Source organism: Cetorhinus maximus, chromosome 3 (genome assembly GCF_964194155.1).
Source record: "Cetorhinus maximus chromosome 3, sCetMax3.hap1.1, whole genome shotgun sequence".
In the NCBI taxonomy this organism is placed as follows: Eukaryota; Metazoa; Chordata; class Chondrichthyes; order Lamniformes; family Cetorhinidae; genus Cetorhinus; species Cetorhinus maximus.
In genome coordinates, this window is record NC_135881.1 from 178,760,680 (window position 1) to 178,783,787 (window position 23,108).

At 43.4% G+C, this 23,108-nt stretch overlaps 1 protein-coding gene and 1 pseudogene across 1 annotated transcript in view; both read left to right on the forward strand.

Annotated features, from left to right (window-relative positions):
* The window catches only part of LOC144679067 (oxysterol-binding protein-related protein 10-like), a 266,323-nt gene that overhangs the window by 22,172 nt on the left and 221,043 nt on the right, over positions 1–23,108 (forward strand). The window lies entirely within an intron of this gene.
* On the forward strand, positions 13,845–14,149 carry LOC144673650 (large ribosomal subunit protein eL42-like; annotated as a pseudogene).

Genomic DNA, 23,108 nt, shown 5'->3' on the forward strand with positions numbered 1-23,108 from the left:
ATTGAGAAACTGTTCTTTCTCAAGAGAACATCAAGAACTAGAGGACACCGATTCAAATTAATTGGCAAAAGGAGTAACTGTGATGTAAGAAAATATTTTTTTCACCGAGGGTGGTTGGAATCTGGAACAAACTTCCTGAAAGGATGGTGGAGGTAGGTTCGATCAAGGTATTCAAAAGGGCATTGGATTGTTACCTGAAAAGAGAAAATGTGCAAGGTTACAGGGATAAGGCAGGGAAGTGGGACTAAGTGGAATGTTCTTTCAGAGAGCTAGTGCAGACTTGATGGGCCAAATGGTGGCCTCCTGCACTGTAAAAATAGTGATTTGCACCCTCCCCAACCACAATGGCTGATCTGATTGTGTGGCTTTGACTCCACTTTCCTGCTGGGCCCCCATAACTCTTGACTCATTTGTAGATCAAAAATCTGTCTAACTCAGCCATCCTAGAAAAAAACCCTAGCTCAGTAAGTGTATTGTGGTAATTTAGTGGCCCTCCTCTGAACTTCTTCCAAGGGGTCCATCACCTCCCTTTGGTGGACCAAAGCTGGAAGATCCAAGGCCTCCTACAAAGACAGTGGACTATTACAGCTTTGCATTAAATAATAGCTGTGCAGAGATGTATTTATTAATTCAGATTTTGCATGGGTCTTGGCTTGTTGTAAGGGTTTAAGTGTGTCTTAGAGCGGTTCAGAGGCTCTTAAGGTTGAACAATGATGTTTACTGGTAACACAACTGTATACATCCGTATATGTATCTATAACTTATAAGGTATAGCCCAGACTATGAGCGAGCTTTGTGCTTGTTTCTACGTGTGTCTCTGCATGCACTTAGACTGACCCAGGTTCCTTGTCATGTGACCCTTTACATCCCACTGGCCAGTACTGTTCTCCAGTCCCACATTATCCTTGCTATGCCAAGCACCCTTGTACTACACCTCCAACCCTTACCCAAAATATTTATAGTATAATCTTTCTTTACATGCTGCCTCCAGTCTCCGACCTTTGTAAATTCAGATGGTCAGGAGGCTTGACAATTTTTCCAGGTAGGGTTTGGCTCCTATTTGGAGGAGTGGTAGGCTCGGTTGATTTGGAGTTTGAATCGTAGTGTTCTGTCTTTCTGGCATTTGATAGTCCCAGCTATTCAGTTTCTAAACTCCTTGGAGTTGAACTTTTCTTTATCAACCACCCAGCTGCTTTGTTTGGACATCATAAGCTTGTCCAGTTCCTTCCAGAGGGAGTGTTCACTCATTCATTGAGCTTGGGGGGGTGGGGTGGGGGAACAGTTTAATCCATGGGGTCCACCATAATCTTGCTGGAAGTTCACATTTCAAAAATGGAACCTTTGTTTCCACTTGTTCCACAATTTTACCCAAATATTTGTTCACTTATTTTCCAATTCTTTTTCAGCTCAGCAGCTACTGAGTTCAGTTGTCTTTGATTCAGAATTATCTGTGAAATCCTTTATACAAGCTTAACAACTTCACCTGGGTATTCATTGCCTTTCTGAATCTTTCTTTCATGGTCACTGTTCCTTAGACTCTTTCAATTCACTTCTTAGATCCTCTGTTTCGTAGAATTTTCCTTTTCTGCTTTTAAAGTCTGCATTTGCTCTTTCATAATGTGCACCTCATCTTTCATGTATTTCAAATGGGATTGAAGTTCAAGAATTTCATCACTTTTGGTTGTTAATTCTGCATTCAGTCACTTCTGATACTTGAAGTTCATAAAGTTCTAATTTAAGATCCATCTTAACCTTGTAGAAGCAAATTCAATATAATCATTTGGGCATCTCAAGTCCTCTTTCAAATGTTCTACTTCCTATGAGCGGCACTCCAGTGTTCTCACCTGGCCTTGTTTTTCATTAGCAAACTCCCCTTTCATACACGAAAGTTGGTTCTCTGCATTGATCCAGGAGCCTAATTCTTCCATGCTATCCTTCAAGCTCTCATGCGGTAATTGCGCTTCTGCTAATTGTTGTTGAGACCCTTAATGTTCTTTTTGTGAGAACTTCTTCTTTCACTTGGGTATGCTGCAGAAGTGACCTCTTTCTGACTGTCAGATTGGAGTTGAGAAAGGAGTCCTCTCCCCGTTCAACGGATCCTTTTACCCACCTCCAATATTCTCCCTCCACTTGGACCCCTCCCTCTGGATTCTTACCTTCTCTTGATCTTTTCATTGAGAACTGTCGGCGTGACATTAGCCGTCTCAATTTCTCTGCTCCTCTCACCCATTCTAATCTGTCTCTCTCTGAACTCACTGCACTCCGTTCTCTCAGGTCCAACCCCAACATTGTCATCAAACCAAAACAAAAACAGAATTACCTGGAAAAACTCAGCAAGTCTGGCAGCATCGGCGGAGAAGAAATCAGTCAACGTTTCGAGCCTCCATGGCCCTTCGGCAGAACTGCAGCATAGTTTCAACAAGGGAGAAATATAAATTGGTTTAAGGTGGGTGGGGGGCGGGGGGGAAGAGACACATTGAGGGTGTGGTGTGAGCAGATAATCAAAAGATGTCAGAGACAAAAGGGTCAAAGAGGTGTTGAAGGTGGTGGTCTTTGTCTGAGAAAAGTGCTAATTAAGAATGGAATACAGGATATTCAAAGTACAGCTCTAGTGGGGGTGGGGAGGAAAGTCTAAAGGTTTTAGTTTTAGATTTAAAAATAATGGAAATAGGTGGGGAAAGAAGAATCTATATAAATTATTGAAAAAAAAAGCGGGTGGGGGGGAAAAGAAACGGGGTGGGGATGGGGGGAGGGGGAGTTTAAGATCTAAAGTTGTTGAATTCAATATTCAGCCCAGAGGGCTGTAAAGTGCCTAGTCGGAAGATGAGGTGCTGTTCCTCCAGTTTGCGTTGGGCTTCACTGGAACAATGCAGCAAGCCAAGGACAGACATGTTGGCAAGAGAACAGGGTGGAGTGTTAAAATGGCAAGCGACAGGGAGGTTTGGGTCTTTCTTGCGGACAGACCGCAGGTTTGTCATCAAACCCGCTGTCAAGGGTGGTACTGTTGTTGTCTGGCGCATTGACCTCTACCTCGCGGAGGCTGAGCGTCAACTCGCAGACGTTTCCTCCTACCTCTCCCTGGACCATGACCCCACCACAGAACATCAAGCCATTGTTTCCAGGACTGTCACTGACCTCATCTCCTCTGGAGATCTTCCTCCCACAGCTTCCAACTTGATAGTCGCCCAACCTCGGACGGCCCGCTTCTACCTCCTACCCAAAATCCACAAACAGAACTGTCCTGGCAGACCGATCGTGTCAGCCTGTTCCTGCCCCACGGAACTCATTTCTCGTTATCTTGACTCCCTTCTCTCTCCCCTTGTCCAGTCCCTTCCCACCTACATCCGTGATTCCTCTGACACCTTACGTCACATCAACAATTTCCAGTTCCCTGGCCCCAACCGCTTCCTCTTCACCATGGATGTCCAATCCCTCTACACCTCCATCCCCCACCAGGATGGTCTGAGGGCCCTTAGCTTCTTCCTTGAACAGAGGCCCCAACAATCCCCATCCACCACTACTCTCCTCCGTCTGGCTGAACTTGTTCTCACACTGAACAATTTCTCCTTTAACTCCTCTCACTTCCTCCAAATAAAAGGTGTGGCTATGGGTACCTGCATGGGCCCCAGCTATGCCTGTCTCTTTATGGGGTATGTGGAACATTCCTTGTTCCAGTCCTACTCCGGCCCCCTCCCACAACTCTTTCTCCGGTACATCGATGATTACTTCGGTGCTGCTTCATGCTCTCGTCGGGACCTGGAAAAATTTATTAATTTTGCTTCCAATCTCCACCCCTCCATCATCTTCACATGGTCCATCTCTGACACTTCTCTTCCCTTCCTTGACCTCTCTGTCTCAATTTCTGATGATAGACTGTCCACCAATATCCATTACAAGCCTACCGACTCCCACAGCTACCTCGACTACAGCTCCTCACACCCCGCTTCCTGTAAAGACTCCATCCCATTCTCTCAGTTCCTTCGCCTCCGTCGCATCTGTTCTGATGACGCTACCTTCAAAAACAGCTCCTCTGACATGTCCTCCTTCTTCCTTAACCGAGGTTTTCCATCCACGGTCGTTGACAGGGCCCTCAACCGTGTCCGGCCCATATCCCGCGCATCCTCCCTCACGCCTTCTCCTCCTTCCCAGAAACACGATAGGGTCCCCCTTGTCCTCACTTATCACCCCACCAGCCTCCGCATTCAAAGGATCATCCTCCGCCATTTCCGCCAACTCCAGCATGATGCCACCACCAAACACACCTTCCCTTCACCCCCCCGAAGGCATTCCGTAGGGATCATTCCCTCCGGGACACCCTGGTCCACTCCTCCATCACCCCCTACTCCTCAACCCCCACTTATGGCACCTCCCCATGCCCACACAGAAGATGCAACACCTGCCCCTTCACTTCCTCTCTCCTCACCGTCCAAGGGCCCAAACACTCCTTTCAAGTGAAGCAGCATTTCACTTGCATTTCCCCTAACTTAGTCTACTGTATTCGTTGCTCCCAATGCGGTCTCCTCTACATTGGAGAGACCAAACGCAAACTGGGCGACCGTTTTGCGGAACACCTGCGGTCTGTCCGCAAGAAAGACCCAAACCTCCCTGTCGCTTGCCATTTTAACACTCCACCCTGTTCTCTTGCCAACATGTCTGTCCTTGGCTTGCTGCATTGTTCCAGTGAAGCCCAACGCAAACTGGAGGAACAGCACCTCATTTCCGACTAGGCACTTTACAGCCCTCTGGGCTGAATATTGAATTCAACAACTTTAGATCTTAAACTCCCCTTCCCCCCCATCCCCACCCCATTTCTTTCCCCCCCCCCCTGCTTTTTTTTCAATAATTTATATAGATTCTTCTTTCCCCACCTATTTCCATTATTTTTAAATCTAAAACTAAAACCTTTAGTCTTTCCACCCCACCCCCACTAGAGTTGTACTTTGAATATCCTGTCTTCCATTCTTAATTAGCACTTTTCTCAGACAAATACCACCACCTTCAACACCTCTTTGACCCTTTTGTCTGTGACATCTTTTGATTATCTGCTCATCTCCACAATCACCACACCACACCCTCAATGTGTCTCTCCCCCCCACCCACCTTAAACCAATTTATATTTCTCCCTTCTTCTAACTATGCTCCAGTTCTGCCGAAGGGCCATGAAGGCTCGAAACGTTAACTGATTTCTTCTCCGCCGATGCTGCCAGACCTGCTGAGTTTTTCCAGGTAATTCTGTTTTTGTTTTCCCTCTTTGAATGCCTGATTTCAGTCTGGCATTTTCCTCCTGGAATATATAACATTGAGTCTTCTCTGGCAGCTGGTTCGTCAGTTCTTTCCGAGTGACATTAAATTTAATTTTGTTTTCCTCATAATTTTCCAGAGGAACAAACTGCAACATAAGAGATTCTTGGAGTGTGTGAAGCTCAATCAACAGGCTTCCCTTTTGTTTTTTTGTGAAGCTCTAACATTTCTTCAATTTCTTTGTAATTCAACAGAGTCGTATTGACTTTTTTCTGCTGTTCAAGCCGTCTCCATTTCTTCATGCTGCTGAATGGTTATGTGCTCCTTTTTGCATTTGATTTTCAAGAACAATCGGCTGTTCCTTCATCTGTTTATTTTCTTGTTCAGCTTTTGCCTTCTCACTCTGCACTTCAGTGCATTGTTTTGTTGCTACTGGTAGTTCCAACAGAGCTTTTTCTGAAGTAGTATTCAACATCCTTTTTCTTCTATCTCCTATCCAAAATCCACAAACAGGACTGTCCCGGCAGACCGATCGTGTCAGCCTGTTCCTGCCCCACGGAACTCATTTCTTGCTATCTTGACTCCCTTCTCTCTCCCCTTGTCCAGTCCCTTCCCACCTACATCTGTGATCCTCTGACACCCTACATCATATCAACAATTTCCAGTTCCCTGGCCCCAACCGCCGCCTCTTCACCATGGACGTCCAATCCCTCTACACCTCCATCCCCCACCAGGATGGTCTGATGGCTTTCCGCTTCTTCCTCGAACAGAGGCCCAAACAATCCCCATCCACCACTACTCTCCTCTGTCTGGCTGAACCTGTTCTCTCACTGAACAATTTCTCCTTAAACTCCTCTCACTTCCTTCAAATAAAAGGTGTGGCTATGGGTACCCGCATGGGCCTCTGTTATGCCTGTCTCTTTATGGGGTATGTGGAACATTCCTTGGTCCAGTCCTACTCTGGCCCCCTCCCACAACTCTTTTTCCGGTACATCGATGATTGCTTCGGTGCTGCTTCATGCTCTTGTCTGGACCTGGAAAAATTTATTAATTTTGCTTCCAATTTCCACCCCTCCACCATTTTCACATGGTCCATCTTTGACACTTCCCTTCCTTGACCTCTCTGTCTCAATTTCTGATGATAGACTGTCCACCAATATTGATTACAAGCCTACCGACTCCCACAGCTACCTCGACTACAGCTCCTCACACCCCGCTTCCTGTAAGGATTCCATCCCATTCTCTCAGTTCCTTCACCTCCGTCGCATCTATTCTGATGATGCCACTTTCAAAAACAGTTCCTCTGACGTCTTCCTTCTTCCTTAACCGAGGTTTTCCACCCACGGTGGTTGACAGAGCCCTCGACCATGTCCGGCCCATCTCCCGCGCATCCGCCCTCACACCTTCCTCTCCCTCCCAGAACCATGATAGGGTCCCCCTTGTCCTCACTTATCACCCCACTAGCCTCCGCGTTCAAAGGATCATCCTCTGCCAACTCCAGCATGATGCCACCACCGAACACATCTTCCCTTTACCCCCCACCCTGGCCAGCATTCCGCAGGGTTCATTCCCTCCAGGACACCCTGATCCACTCCTCCATCACCCCTACACCTCAACCCCCTCCCACGGCACTTTCCCATGCAACCACAGAAGGTGCAACACCTGCCCCTTTACTTCCCCTCTCCTCACCGTCCAAGGGACCAAATACTCCTTTCAAGTGAAGCAGCATTTCACTTGCACTTCCCTCAATTTAATCTACTGCATTCGCTGCTCCCAATGCGGTTTCCTCTACATTGGAGAGACCAAACGCAGACTGGGTGACCGCTTTGCGGAACACCTTCAGTCTGTCTGCAAGCATGACCCAGACCTCCTTGTTGCTTGCCATTTCAACAGTCCACCCTGCTCTTATGCCCACATGTCCCTCCTTGGCCTGCTGCAATGTTCCAGTGAAGCTCAACGCAAACTGGAGGAACAGCACCTCAACTTCCGACTAGGCACTTGACAGCCTTCCGGACTGAATATTGAGTTCAACAATTTTAGATCATGAACTCTCTCCCCCATCCCCACCCACTTTCTGATTCCCCCCCCCCCCCCCCCCCCCAAAACTAGGGCTATCTGTACCTTGCTCGTCCTGCTTTCTACCCTTAATGTCACCTATCAGCACATTCATTAGATAATATCACCACCTTCAACACCTCTTTGTCCTTTTGTCTATGATATCTTTTGGCAATCTCCACCTATCACTGGCCCTCTATCCAGCTTTACTTGTCCCACCCCCCTTAAACCAGCTTAAATTTCACCTCTTTTCTATTTCTCCTTAGTTCTGTTGAAGAGTCATACGGACTCGAAACGTAGTTCCTCTCCGCAGATGCTGTCAGACCTGCTGAGTTTTTCCAGGTATTTTTATTTTTGTTTTGGATTTCCAGCATCCGCAGTTTTTTGCTTCTATTCTTTTTATCATCTCGTTTTTTTCTGTCACATGCATTGACAACTTCTTTGAGTACATTTTATGCCCGCTGTTGTGCCTGGCTGTTCTTCTGATTGGAATTCAAAGAGGGAGTTGAAAGAACTCATTGACAAATCAGAATTGTTATTTCCTTCTTGTGCTTTTCTGGAGAGATGTGCTGAGCCCACATATGATAGACTTTCGTTTCTTGCATTCTTCACAACATTCAAAGTCTCCTTGTACCATTGTGACACCTCAAGTTTGTTTCTCCAGATCTAGAACAGTTTTGTTTCATTGAAGATTTTAGTTTTATCATGTGTTTTCAAAGATATATACTCTGCTTGATTCGTGTTTCAAGTCTTCCAATTCAGCTTTGATATGAACATTTTCTGATCTTATTCTGTTTTATTTTCTCTGCCTGCAGCAGAGCTTTGTCTTTGTCCTTCATTTTGGTTTCACTGTTAGCCAAGTCTGTCTCTGGTGAAGTCTTGGCTTGTTTCAGTTCTGCAACATCTACTCATGGCTTTATTACCTGCTTGCAGCTTGGAACACACTACAATTTTCCCTTCTGTCAGCTGGCTCAGCACTGCCGTTACTGTTTGGGTAATGTGTTGGTATTTTCGAAAAGCTCTATGTTTAAGCCTTCTGGTTCTTTCTTCCCCTCCTTTCCTCTGCACTAAACTCTTTGGCTTGTTGTGTTTCATTGCACTGACATGGTCTGTCACCATGATTTCCTACTTTATCTGTTGCACTCCGGTAACTTAAATTTTGTATCTAGTTTGGCCCTTGTATCAGTCCAAATTGATCTGGTAGGGTTGATTTATTATCTGTGGCTGTCTTTCAGCACAGGAGAGCACAGCTTTGAGTACTGCTCACTTTTAAAGATGGCGCTGCAGCAACCATTTTTTTTTTCAATGGTTCTTTTCTCCTTTTGGCAGGCTCCCATAGCAATTGCAGACCCAATTTAATAGGGATTGGGTGTTTTTTTTTGCAGCAAGCATATTTTAATTTAAAGTTTTGGGCCCTTTAGGATGTTTTCGGAGTATTTTGGGGCCATTAAAAGGCGATCCCCAGCTCTGGCTGAATTTTAAAACCTTTTTTCAACAGAACTCCACCACTATGTGGTATGGTGCTGCCTCTGAACCCTGGCTAGCTGCAGTGATTAACAAAATGGACTGCTCTGACTGATTAATGGCCTGAAGACTTTAAGGCTAGTTCAGTCTTAGAACTGATTTTTTGATCGCCCTTGCCAGGTCCTTTGACTCTGCAAATCGATTGGGATTCATAATGGACCTCCACATGCTCAGGTGGAGCCCTTTAGCTGCACAGTGGATTTTTCTTTTGCTTTTCAGCCTCCACATCTGCAGTGGAGCTGCTTTTGATTTTGTAGGCGATCTCTGACTGTCTTCAGTTCAAGTGCACTACAGTCAAGCTAGGATGCTGTTCCTTTAGTTTTTCAAACTCGGGTCCTTCACCAGCTTCACCGGAATTTGCTTTTGAGCTTGCCACCATGTTTTTTGTTCAGTTGGCCTCATGAAAAGGCTCAAAGGCTTGTAAAGTTGAACAGTGGTATTTATTGGTAACTACTACCTTTTTTATATACAAATATGGTTTTAGCCAGACTGAGCTAACTCCATGCTTACTTCTACATAGGTCTCTGCATAACCATAGACGAACCTGGATCCCTTGTCATGTGGCTCTTTACATTACTGTTCTCCAGTCCTACATTAACCCTTACTGTGCCAAACACCCTCGTACTGCATTGCTTTTGTTAATTTCTCCCTTACTGTAACTACAGGTTCTGATTTTTCTTATTCGCCAAAATCAATTAAATTATTGTGAAATGAAAAATTATAATGAAATCTAATTGTTAAAACATTGCAGGTTGAAACAGTGGATGAAAGTAAAGAGAAAAAAGTATGTCTTTTTGTTAGTGTTTACTTTTTCTTGGACAGCCCAATTTAGCATTATTTTGTGTTTTGAATTTTCTTTGTAAATTAGTGATTTATTTAAAGAAATTTTAAAGGTTTAAATGTTTTTAAATTATTAACTGAGACTTTTAGTATCAGCAGTAACAATCTGGTTATGGTATGACTATTATTATGATATGCAAAAATACCTAATTGAATGAATAAAGCCCCTTGCTGGAAACCTGCCTATCATTACCACCTTCTGTATACCTGATCACTAGAATTTGGCTTAACTAAGGTGTGATCAGTGCATAATAATTGCTTTCATTCTGTAGTGGTTCAAGTCTAAGTAACAGCAAGTACAGTCATAGGGCAGGAGGACATAAGAGCTCTTCAGTGGAGAAAATCTGGTTTTAAATTCTACACCCCAGAGAACCTGGGGAATTTCTAGTGTATCTAATGGCTCAGATGCTCATATGTACTTAAGTTTTTGGATAGGAAAAGGCTTTGATGAATTTATCCTGGAAATGTTGCAGGATTTACTGTTTTTTGTTTTTCTTCCCTCCCTCATTTTCTCTTTTCCCCCCCTCCTGCCATTTTTTACACTTTTTTTCCATTGCTTAGGAATGCAGGCTGATCTAGTTATTGACTTAGAGAGAAGGCATACAATGGCATCAACTGCGCCAATAATGAGGCAACCTCTGCTAAGATCCAGAGGTATGATTACTGGCTATCTCAGAAAGAAGTGCAATTTACTTTGAATGGCTAACCTGTAAAATTAAATGATCTGGAAAACAAGTGCAAGTCATTGATAACCCCTTCATTGTAGGGATAACTCTTGGGTCCAAAGTTGTGCGTCATAACCGTCTTGAAGTAATGGCACAGTTAATTTGTCTTAAAATTAAAACTTAAACCAGATAAGGCATACTGAAGCTTAGAGAGAAGAGAGGTTGGATAGTTTGCGTTGGATTTACATCGGAAGAATCGGATGTGGGCATCACTGGCTGAGTCAGCATTTATTGTCCTTGTTTAGAGGGCATTTAAGAGTCAACCACATTGCTGTGGGCCTGGCGTCACATGTAGGCCAGATCAGGTCAGACCTAAAGGACATTAGTGAACCAGATGGGTATTTTATGACAATTGACAATGGTTTCATGGTCATCATCAGACTTTTAATTCCAGATTTTTATTGAATTCAAATTCTATGGTGTTTTGGTGGGATTTGAACCCAGGTCTCCAGAGCATTACCCTGAATCTCTGGATTACCAGTCCAGTGACAATACCACTATGCCACCACCTCCCCCATGTATTTTTGCATATCACAATAGTTGTCATGCCATACCCAGATTGTTACTGCTGATACTAAAAATCTGTTAATAATTTAAAGGCATTTAAACCTTTAAAATTTCTTTAAAGAAATCACTAATTTACAAAGAAAATTCAAAACTCAAAATAATGCTAAATTGGACTGCCCAAGAAAAAGTAACTGCTTGTTGAACCATGAAAGCTTTGACCCTGCAGAATTGTTCAGCTCGTTTACGCCACATTTTCCAAAGAATAGAGAACTCAAATATTTACTTTCACTAATTTTAGCAAACAATTAGCTGAGGTTTTTTGAAAAAAGGAAATTCCACCAAGCACTTCACCACAGATGAGGAAGACCTGAGAGGCCCTTTGCACTGCTTGCATACCGAGTTAGGGAACATTATCAAAGGCAATTCCTCTTTGATTTGGAATGAATTGTAGTATAGAGAGCCTAACAGGAGATGGGTGAAATTAACGTTATCCTGCTGTGCATGCAGAGGGAACAGTACATGTTCATTTGACATTTTGAAGGAAGTAGACTTCCCCTTTTTCCTCATACTTGCTCTGATTCTTCAAGTCCAGATGCCCATAATGAAAAAGGATTGGTTGGTGTATATTGATTATCAGTAAGTGAAGTCATACCGGAGGGACACATGAGTCTTGCTTTCTCTCCCATTCCTGTCCTATGCCAACAACTATTACTTTAATATTATTTCCCTTTTCTGATTCTATTGCTGAAATTAGAACTTTAAGTTGTCTTTTTTTTCAATATTTGTTTGTGGCTTGTGGACATTGGTGGCAAGGCCTGCATTTATTCCCCATCCCTATTTGCCTTAGAATGTGGTGGTAGTGGGCTGTCACCTTGAACTGCAACTGCCCTTGTGGTAGGTGCACCCATTGTGCTGTTAAGGAGGGTCTTCCAAGATTTAGACTGAGTGAAGAAATGGCTATATATTTCCAAGTCGTGGAGGGGAGCTTGCAGGTGGTGGTGTTCTCATGTGTCTGTTGCCTTTGTTCTTCTGAGCGGTGGGGGTAATAGGTTTGCGGGATACTGTTGAAGTCTTGTAGAGTTGTGACACTGCAGGTTGTAGGTGGTACACACTGCTGCTCATGTATGCTAGTGGTGGAGTGTGAATGCATTGTAGTGGATGCTGCTTTGTCCTGGGTGACGATGAGCTTCTTGTGTTGTTGGGGCTGCACTCATCCAGGCAAGTGGAGAGTATTCCATCACACTGTCTTGTAGTTGGTGGACAGGCTTTGGGAAGTCTGAGGTGAGTTACTCACCAGAGAATTCACAGCCTCTGACCCGCTCTTGTAGCCACTATTTATATGGCTAGTCTAGATCAGTTTCTGGTCAATGGTAACTCCCAGGATGTTGATAGTGAGGGATTCAGCAATGGTGATGGTGTTGGATGTCAAGGGAAGATTGTTAATTCTCTTGTTGGAGATGGTCATTGCCTGGCACTTGTATGGCATGAATGTTACTTGCCACTTAACATCCCAAGCCTGGATGTTGCCCAGGCCTTGCTGTATGTGGGTACAGCCTGGCTCATTGTTTGAGGAGTTTTGACTGGTACTGAATACTGCAATCATCAGTGAACATGCCCACATCTGACCTTGTGCAGGGGACCTCCAGGATGAGGCTGAAATGGATCATTTACTTGACACTTCTGGCTGAAGCTGGTTGAGGATTATTGCTTGTGGAGCTTGTTACGACCCAATGGGGATAATGCACTGTAATATAAAGTTCCACTGTTCCCTGAACTGCGACAAATGCGAGAAGTTTGATTAGACTAGCAGATTGCCCCAATTCTACCTAACTGGTTAATTTAGGTTAACGGAATACGAGCACCAGGTTTGTAAACTTAACAAGTAAATAACTGTTTATTAAACACTGTCTGTAACCAGTGGCAAAAAAAATGAACTGCTAACTTTTAACTTTATAATTTAAGCTCTACCCCTTCTTAACCATGACAACAGATTGCTGAAGCCTGGATATGTGAAGTTGTCAACAAGCTCCAGTATCACATAGTCGATGCTGAATGATGATGGCATGGCAATATCCTGAACCGTGACTTTTGTTGTCTTGCTGCTGATGGTCAAACCAAACTCTTTACAGGCCTGAGTGTGTTTGTCCATTTGCTGCTGCAGGTGTTCCTCAGTATGGAATGCTAATGTGGCAAAGTCAACGTAGAGCAACTGAGGCCTTGACAACTTTATCTTGGCTCTCAGCTGATCAAAGCTAAACAGCTTTCCATCAGCAAACACAACAGATGCTGATAGTATGTACCCAAAGACCACCTCCACGGTGAACTGGCGTCTGGGTCTTTACCTCCTGCTATGCAAATAGACACCTTCTGTAGATGACCTGAAGGCAGGTGTCCAAAACTATTTATCCAAACAGGAACTAGAATGTTGTGGAGTGAACAGTCCACTTTTTCGTCACCCAAAACCTGCTTCCCTTCCCACAGCTCTTTCCCATGCAAGTGCAGGAGATGTAACACCTGTCCATTCACCTCCTCCCTACAACCAGAGGCTTAAACACTCCTTTTGGGTGAAACGACAGCTTCTACTTCTTTCAATTTACTATACTTTATTAACTGCTGACAATGCAGTTCCCTTTACATTTGGGAAACAAAATCAAATTGGGTTCAGTCTGCAAGCATGACCTCCTCTGGCCACATGCCATTTTAATTCTGTCCCACTATGATCTCTGTTCTCAGCTTCCTACACTGTTCCAATGAAGCACCTCATTATTCAGTTAGACACTTCACAACCTTCTGGACTCCGTTCAACAAGGCCATATTAGTCTGAAAACACCCAATCTTGTCTGATCTCAGAAGTTAAGCAGACTCGTGCCTGATTATTACTTGGCTGGGAGGCTGCCTGGGAATACCTGGCACAGTAGGCTTTCTCTCTCCGCTCACTACCGGGCCGGCAAGATGGTCAATGTACCAAAGAGGACATACTGCAAGAAATGTTGTAGGCCAAGGTTACCCAGTACAAGAAGGGAAAGGATTCCTTATACGCACAGGGTAAGAGGGTATGACAGAAAGCAGAGTGGTTATGGTGGATGGACAAAAAACCTATATTTTGGAAAAAGGCTAAGACTACAAAGAAGATTGTGCTGAGACTGGAGCATGTGGAGCCCAATTGTTGATCAAAGAGAATGCTGGCCATCAAGAGGTGCAAACACTTTGAGCTGGGTGGAGACAAGAAGAGGAAGGGTCAAGTCATCCAGTTCTAAGCTGCATTCTTTGTGTTTTTTGGAGTCCACATTCACAATAAAATTAATTAAAGCTTTAAAAAAAAACTTGATATGACTAGCACTCCTATTTTTGTCAGATATCAGGTGCTGGTAATTATTCTGCAGTTCATATCATCACAGACCCTTCCCTTGTTCTTTCATCCCATTCCACCCCCCGCCCCCCCACCAGCCTCTGTGCTTAAAATCTATTCCACTTGGTCTACATCAAGCACTCAGTTATGTAAAAAAGCAACTGCAGAGCAAACAGTATTGTTCAATCTCAAATCTTGAAGACTATCCAAATGCCAATTTTCTTATTTCTATCATTAGGATGACTGACAGCACTGCATTGGTGAAATCCAGATATCTGGATTCACCAATTCTCTTTTACTCCCTGAAAGTTTCTCTATCATGTACCCATCCTAGATAAGAATAGGGAGGAGTGCAAGGAACCTGCTCGCAATCCTCATCAGATCCAGGTCTTGAACCGATTCTCCTAATTATGAAAGTCCAAGTTCATCAATCGTCAAAAGCATTTGGCTTCTGCTTTATTCACATGAGTAAGATCAGGAACTCAGAATATGGTACTTTGTACTAGAGAATCACTTAGCGCTCGGGGCATACTGCCTATTCAATCCGCTTGTCACTTCTCCTTCTTGCTCCCATATGATATACTTTTCACGCTGATTATCAGGTCAAATAAAATGGACAACACACTTCTTATGGAATTACAGTACACCAGTTTGATCTTCAGTCTACTGTCTTAAGAGCTGTAGGGAGGGAAAAATCTCCAGAACAATTGTCGTCTTCTGAGTTGGCCATCAGATCAGCAGTGGTCCAAAAATAAGTTGCTTGTTTGCCTAATTTTTGGAGGGTGTATGCGCATGGAAAATAGGATTAGAGCTGAGGGAGGGCATGCATACTTTATTTCAAACAAAATTCCCTGTTCCACATCCACCTTGTTTCACATCCACCTTGGGTACTGTTCTAAATTAGCAACTCAGCTTGCCACAAAACCCCTCTTGTACAAGCTACAAATTAACAGGATTAATTATCGGTTAGTCGCAATGGTCCTCTGAAAGTTAAGGCAAATAATACTATTCCCCTCTTTTTAAAAAAAATACATTTTTTGGGGAAAAAAGAGACAGCATTCCAAGCTATTGGCATGTGCAGAAGCTCAGAACTAATGAAGCTACGCACTATGCTGAGAGCCAGTCCAAGCCTTTCAAGCTCAAGTCAATGAAGAAAAGGAGGGCCAATTTAAGGGCCAGCAGAAAGATCAGAGTACTGAATGTAAATTATTGTGGTGGGCACAACAAAGAAAAGGAAGCATGAAGAAAAGTGTTTCAACTGCAAGAAGCTGAGCCACTTGCACGCAAGTGTTTCACTGGAAAGAAGAAAAGCAAGCTTCTAAATTTGGTTGCTGAAGTGATGTCAGACAATGATTCTGACTAATCACCCAACACCTTAGAACAATGGGTTGATTCTGGCTAATCACTTTACACCCTAGAACAACAGGTTGGTTGATGCCATCAAGTCTTGAGGTAAAAAGTAGTTTGTGACTGTAGGAGAGCATCAAGTTGGGAAGTGTCAAATAGACACTGGCCATACGTGCAACATCATGAGCTTTGCAGACTTAAAAACATACAAAATAGGAGCAGAAGTAGGCCATTCAGCCCATTGTTTATGACACCATTCAATAAGATTATGGCTGACCTTTGTTTAGAGTTCCACATACCTGTCTACCCCGATAGGCACTTGCCTAACAAGACTTTATCCACCTCTGCCTTAATATTCAATGATCCCTCCTCCTCCACCTCTGAGGCATAGAGTTCCAAAAAAAGTCACACAACCCTCAGAAAAAATTTCTCCTCATCTCTCCCAAAAGGGTGACCCTTATTTTAAAACAGTGTCCCCTAGTTTTGGACTTGCCCACAAGAGGAAACATCCTTTCCATATCCACCTTGCCAAGACCATTCAGGATCTTGCATATTTCAATCAAGTCATCCCTCATTCTTAACTCCAGTGGAAACGAGCCCAGCCTGTCCAACCTATTCTCCTAAGACAACCACCTCCTGAACTGCCTCCAACGTATTTACATCCTTCAATAAGGAGACCAAAACTGCACACACTATTGGAGATGTGGTCTCAACAATGCCCTGTATACCTGAAGCATAACATCCTTAACCAGAGGAATTGAACTTAAAGGATAGCATTCCATTAGCCACCTTGATTACGTGCTGTACCTGGATACTAACTTTTTGTGACTCATGCACTAGAACACATAGACCCCTCTGCACCTCGGAATTCTGCAGCCGTTCTCAGTTTTAAGTAATAATCTGCTTTTTTAAAATTCTTCCTGCCAAAGTGAACTACTTCACATTTTCCCACATTATACTCCAGCTGCCAGATTTTTGCCCATTCACTCAGCCTATCCATATCAGTCTGCAGCCTCCCTAATGTCGTCTTCACAACATACTTCCCTACCTATCTTTGTATTGTCTGCAAATTTAGCTACCATGCCTTCACTCCCCTCACCTAAGTCATTGACTTAAATTTGTAAGAAGTTGAAACCCCAGCACAGACCCCTGCGGGATTCCACTCATTACATCCTGCCAATCAAAAAAAATCCATTTTATGCATACTGTTTTTGTTAGCCAGCCAATTTTCTATCCGTGCTAATATGTTTACCCCCTACACCATGAGCTTTTACTTACCACAAAAACCTTTGAGGTACCTTATCAAATGCCTTCTGGAAATCTAAGTACAGTACGTCTATAGGCTTCCCTTTATCAACAGCACATGTTACTCAAAGAACTCCAATAAATTGGTTAAACATGATTTCCCTTTCATAATACCATGTTGACTCTTCCCAATTACCTTTGAGTTTCTCCAAGTGTCCAGCTATAACCTCCTTAATGATTGATTCTAACACCCTTCTCCAGACAGATGCCAAGCTAGCTGGCTTATAGTTTCCTGTTTCCTACCTCCTTCCCTTCTTGAATAGAGGAGTTATATTTGCTACTTTCCGGTCTGATGGAACCTTTCCAGAATTTAGGGAATTTTGGAAAATTAACACCAATGCATCTACCACCTCAGCCACCTCTTTAAGACCCTGGGATGAAGTCAATCAGGACCTGGAGACTTGTCAGCCTGCAGCTCCATCAGTTTGCTCAGTATCGCTACCCTAGTAATTGTACTTTCACCAAGTTTCCCCCTTCCCACCTCTTGATTTACAGCTATTACTGGAATGTTTTTTTTGTATCCTCTATAGTGAAGACAGAAGCAAAATATTTGTTTATTTCATCCCCAATTTCCTTTATTGTTGACTATTAACTCCGCATTCTCACTCTCTAGAGGACCAACACTCACTTTACTCTTTTCCTTTTTAAATACCTGTAGAAACTCTTACTATCCATTTTTACATTTCTTGCTAGCTTCTTGTCATACTCTAATTTTTTTCTTCTGGTTAACATTTTAGTCATTCTCTGCCATTCTTTATATTCTGACAAATTATCTGACCTGTCACTCCTCTTCGTGCAGTTATATGCTTTTTCCTTAAGTTTGATGATCTCCTTAACTACTTTATTGAAGGGTCGCCCCTTTAGAATTTTTCTCTTTAGTAGGAACCTGCTTATTCTGAAATATCTTCTGAAATGTCTGCCACTGCTTCTTTATTGATCTAACCCCTAGCCTAGTATCCCAGTTCATTTCAGCCAGCTCTGCTTTGATGCCCACATAGTTGCCCTTATTTATGTTTGATGCACTAGTCTTAGATCCACCCTTTTGCCTTTCAAACTGGATGTAAAATCCAATCATATTATGGTCACTGCTACTTAGGGGTGCCTTCACTCTGAGGTCATTAATTAATCCTGCCACATTACACAATGCCAAGTCAAATATAACCTGCTCTCTGGTTGGTTCCGGAACATGCTGCTCTAAGAAACTATCTCAAAAGCATTCTATGAAGTCCTCATCCAAGCTGCTACTGCCAATCTGATTTTTCCAGTTTATATGTAGATTAAAATCACTCATGACTATTGTTGTCCCTTTATCACAAGCCCCTAATATTATTTCTTGCATACTTTGTCCTATATTGTGGTTACTGTTAGGGGGCCTGTAGACCACTCCCACTTGTGACTTCTTTCCCTTATTATTCTTCTCCGCCAAAACCGATTCGACATCCCGATTTCCTGAACTAAGGTCATCTCTAACTTTTGTGTGAATGCATTCCTGGATCAACGGTGCTATCCCTCTACCTTTACGTAGCTTCTTAGTTGTCTTAAATGTCATATATCTCTCAACATTCAGGACTGAATCCTTGTCATCCTGCAGCCATGCCCCCGTAATGGCTATTGGATCATGTTTATTCATTTCAAAGTAAACGAATTAATAGTGCACATCTGAATGTAGCATTCATAATAGAGTCTTTAGTTTTCTCTTTTTGTTATCTTTGTAACATCTAGTTTTGATTGGTGCATTCTTAGGTTTATTCTCTGTCCTTTCCTGACATTATCTGACCCTCATTTCCCATATTACTGTTTTCGTCTCTTACCTTGTCTCTACTCTTTGATATACCACATCTTTCCACATTTAATACAGAAAATGCTGGAAAAACTCAGCAGGTCTAGCAGCATCTGTGGACAGAGAAACAGAGTCTGTTTCTCTGTCCACAAATGCTGCTAGACCTGTTGAGTTTTTCCAGCATTTTCTGTTTTTGTTTCAGATTTCCAGCATTTCTGCAGTATTTTGCTTTTATGCTTTCCACATTTGATCCCTGCCCCCACTATTTAGTTTAAAACCCTCTCTACTTCCCTAGTTACATGGTTGGCAAGAACATTGTTCCCAGCATGGTTCGGGTGTAGACCATCCCAATTGTACAGCCCCCACTTTCCCTGGTACCTGTGCCAGTGCCCCACAAACAGAGACCTACCTCTTCCACAGCAGTCTTTGAGCCCTGTGTTCATCTCTCTAATTTTATGCACCCTATACCAATTTGCACACGGCTTGGGTAATAATCCAGAAATTATAAACTTTTGAGGTTTTGCTTTTTAATTTGGTGCCTAGCTCCTCATGCTCTTTGTGTAGAACCTCTTTCCTTGTCCTACCTATGTCGTTGGCACCTACGTGGACCATGACAACTGGATCCTCCCCTTCCCACTGCAAGTTCCTCTCTAGCCCTGAGCAGGTGTCCTGAACCCTGGCACTGGGCAGGCAACACAGCTTCCTGGACCCTCGCTCTGCTGCAGAGAACAGTGTCAGTCCCATACTACCACTATATTCCTTTTTGCTCCCCCAACTTGACTGGCTTCCTGTACCACAGTGCCATGGTCAGTTTGCTCAACCACCCTGCAGGCCCCACTCTCAACCAAATAAGCTGAGAGAATTCCAGAGCTATTGGACAATTGTAGAGGCTGACACTCCTGTCCTCTGGGTCCCCTTACCTTCCTCACTCTCAGTTGCATGCTCCTGTCCCTGACCACCGACCAAATTGCAAGACCCTATCCTAAGTGGTGTGACTGCCTCCTGGTACGATGCATCCAGGTAATGTTTCCCCCTCCCTGATATGTCAGAGCCTGCGGCTCAGTGACTCTGAGCTCCTCGAGCTGCAAACTCTTGCTGAAGACAGACATGTTTGCCCAGGATCACAATGGTATCCAGGAGCCCCCACATGTTGAAGCCTTGACAGATCATCTGTCCTGCCGTCCTTAATGTGTTTTAATTAACTTAACTAATTATATTATTCACATATTTTTCTTTTCTATGTATTTTAAATTTACCACAAATTTGTATACTATTTTAAACCTTAAGAATAGAATAGACCTTAATTACTTACCAGATACTCACAACAGCTAGCTCCTTTCCTTGTAGTAGTGTAAGAACCAATTTTCTACAGGGTGAGAAAGATCGAAAAAGCAAAAGGAAACGAACACCACCACCTCCTCTGCCCCCAAACTCCTCCACTCACGAAACTCCCAAATGCACTGCTTACTCAGCTGCACTTGTTGTAACCTGTGAAATTGCTCAAGATGGCGACTGGAAAATGAAGCCATTAAAGGTAAAATTGAGGCTCTGTGATGGAACTACCCAAGAGCACAAATTAAGCTGCTTTCTTCCCATTGTATTGGACACTCATCTGCAGTTCCAGATAGTGAACATAAAGCAAAATGCCCTCATCTTGGCTCAACAAGTTAAATGCTTAAACTGGTAACCCACCACTTTCTGGAAGAGATTTGCATGACACCAAGCTATTGACTGCTGAACAGATGCTGACATTACAGTGACATTTTTCACAGGTGTTAGATGTTTTCTCGTGTGAATATAATCTTGAAGTTGAGAATGAGACCATATTTGGAGGAGAGTTCCTTGATGCCAACCTGAAAGACAATAGAGGAGGTTGAAAAGACAGGAGTAATCAAGAAATGACAGCTCCTCGGGATTGGATTAGCAGCATTGTAGCAGTGAAAAAATCATGTGTATCGATCCAAGGGCTCTTAATGAAGCTTTAAAGAGATCAAGCTAACCTATGCAAACAATTGAAGAAATTCTGCCTCAACTTGCCAAGGGTTTTTACCCTAAGGATAGATATTGGAAAGTGAAGTTGGATGTAAGTAGCAGTTTTCTGCCTATGTTCTGGACACCATTTGGGAGATGCAGATGGTTGTGCATGCCATTTGTCATTTCTGCTACTCCAGAAGAGTATCAACACAAGCTGCATGAGATAGCCAGCGATCTTTCAGGAGTGGAAGTGATCACTGATGATTTGCTAGTCTATGGACGCGGAGAGACAATGGAAGAACCCATCGCAGACCATGATCGGAATCTAGTGAGACTGCTAGAGAGAGCTCTCCCTGGTGAAGCTGAACAAGAAAAAACTGTGACTGAAGTCAGGTACGTAAGTCATATACTGACGACTAAACGATTGCCCTGATCAGGTGAGAGCTGTAGCAGAGATGCATCAACCAACATATGTGAAGGCAGTTCAACATTTTGTGAACTTCTTACCCAGTTTGTCATCAGAATGTGACCTTCTATGCAAGCTCATCTGTAAATGATGTTGAGGTACTGGGGCACACAATATGAAACAGCCTTCATTTGTATCAAGTGGCTGGTGACTATGATGTCAAAGACTGACTCACTCTGCAGTGTGATGCCATTTGATATAAGACTTGGAGCAACCTTTCATGCACCAAGGACAACCAAGCTGCATTTGCATCTAGAACATTGATGCAAATTGAAGGATGCTACTCGCAGATCGACAGAGTACCTGGCTAATGTCTTTGCCAAATGCCTTTGCTTGTTAGCATTTCAAGTGGTACCTATTTAGGAGTGAGGAAGTGATTTGTGGAGTCTGACGAGAAGCCACTTAAAAGCATTTTCTCGAACCATTTCTGCCCATTTGAAAGCATTTGCAAAGGACGTTACTTCATTTGCAGAGATCATTTGGAAATGAAACACAAGCAAGGGAAGCAGATGCGCACTTGCCAAGTTGCACTCCCTTTTGAAGAAAGTTGATGCTAATATAAGGTGTGAAACGAGGAACCACAGCATGACACACTCTGGCTGTCATCAACCCAGCAGTGACGTATGAATCTGACAGACAAGTGTCTTGCCCAGGTCAAGCCAACTACACAATGTGGTGCAACTCCTTTGCTGCAGGAACTGGATGAAAGTGTTATAATCTCAATGAGTACAGTGATTCTTGTACTCTACATTAATTCCTAATAAAGATAATATGGCTGCTTCCAGTCAGTGCCTCATGGCAGAGGTCACCTGACCACAGCAAGCTAGGACCTTTTTTTGCACCACAACCGCTTTCATGATTGCATTTCAATCCAAACATCCCCCTTTTTCATAGCGCACTCAAATTTGCCTTTCGTTCGTTATATGGAACTGTGAGTTACCTGAGTTACTCCCTTTATAACAACTGTTCCCACGTACTCCCAGCATGTTCATCATTCAAGTCAGTCTCTGCACATGCGTTGCATACACAGTCATTAAATCATGCAGGTTTCTTAATCGTACGTGTGCGAGTTGTCATTGGCTGTTTGGCTGGGCGATGTTCCCCCTCCACTGAGTGTCATTGTCGTGGCACTTATTCCTGTGCTAACTGTTCCATTTCAGTTGTTGGGGACTAGAAACAGAAAATAGGAGCAGGAGTAGATAATTCAGTCCTTCGAACCTGTTAAGCCATTCAACATGAACATGGCTGACCCTTTATCTCAATGCCATACTCTCCCCATTCCCCTTGATGCTTTTAGTGTCTAGGAATCTCTTTTTCCTCAAATATATTCAGTAACCTGGCCTCTACTGTCTTCTGTGGTAGAGAATTCCACAGGCTCTTCACCCTCTGAAGAAGTTTCTCCCTCATCTCGGTCCTAAATGGTCTACCCCGTATCCTGAGACTGTGACCCCTTGTTCTAGACCCCCCAGCTAGAAGAAACACCGTCCCTGCATCCAGTCTGTCCAGCCCTGTCAGAATTTTCTGTGGTCAAGTAAGATATCTCATTCTTCTTAACTCCAATAAATACAGGCCTACTTGACCCAATCTCTCCTCATATGACAATCCTGCCAGCCCAGGAATCAGTCTGGTGAATGTTTGCTGCATTCCCTCCTATGGAAAGTATATCCTTTCTTGGATAAGGAGACCAAAACTGCACGCACTACTCCAAGTGTGGTCTCACCAAGGCCCTGTACAGCTGCAGTAAGATATCCTTGCTCCTGTACTCAAGCCCTCTCGCAATGAAGGCCAACATACATTTGCCTTTGTACAGGTCTGTGAAGGTCATGATGTTGCATGACGCACCAGTAACTGACGCTTCATGTTCACTTGATGCTGTCTGCTGTTGTCATTGTTCTGTCATCATTTTAACAGTCACACACCATTTATCACCTATAGACCTGATAGAGCCAACTTGTTGTATGGTGTACAGTGATTTGTCGGAATCTTGGGCTGATA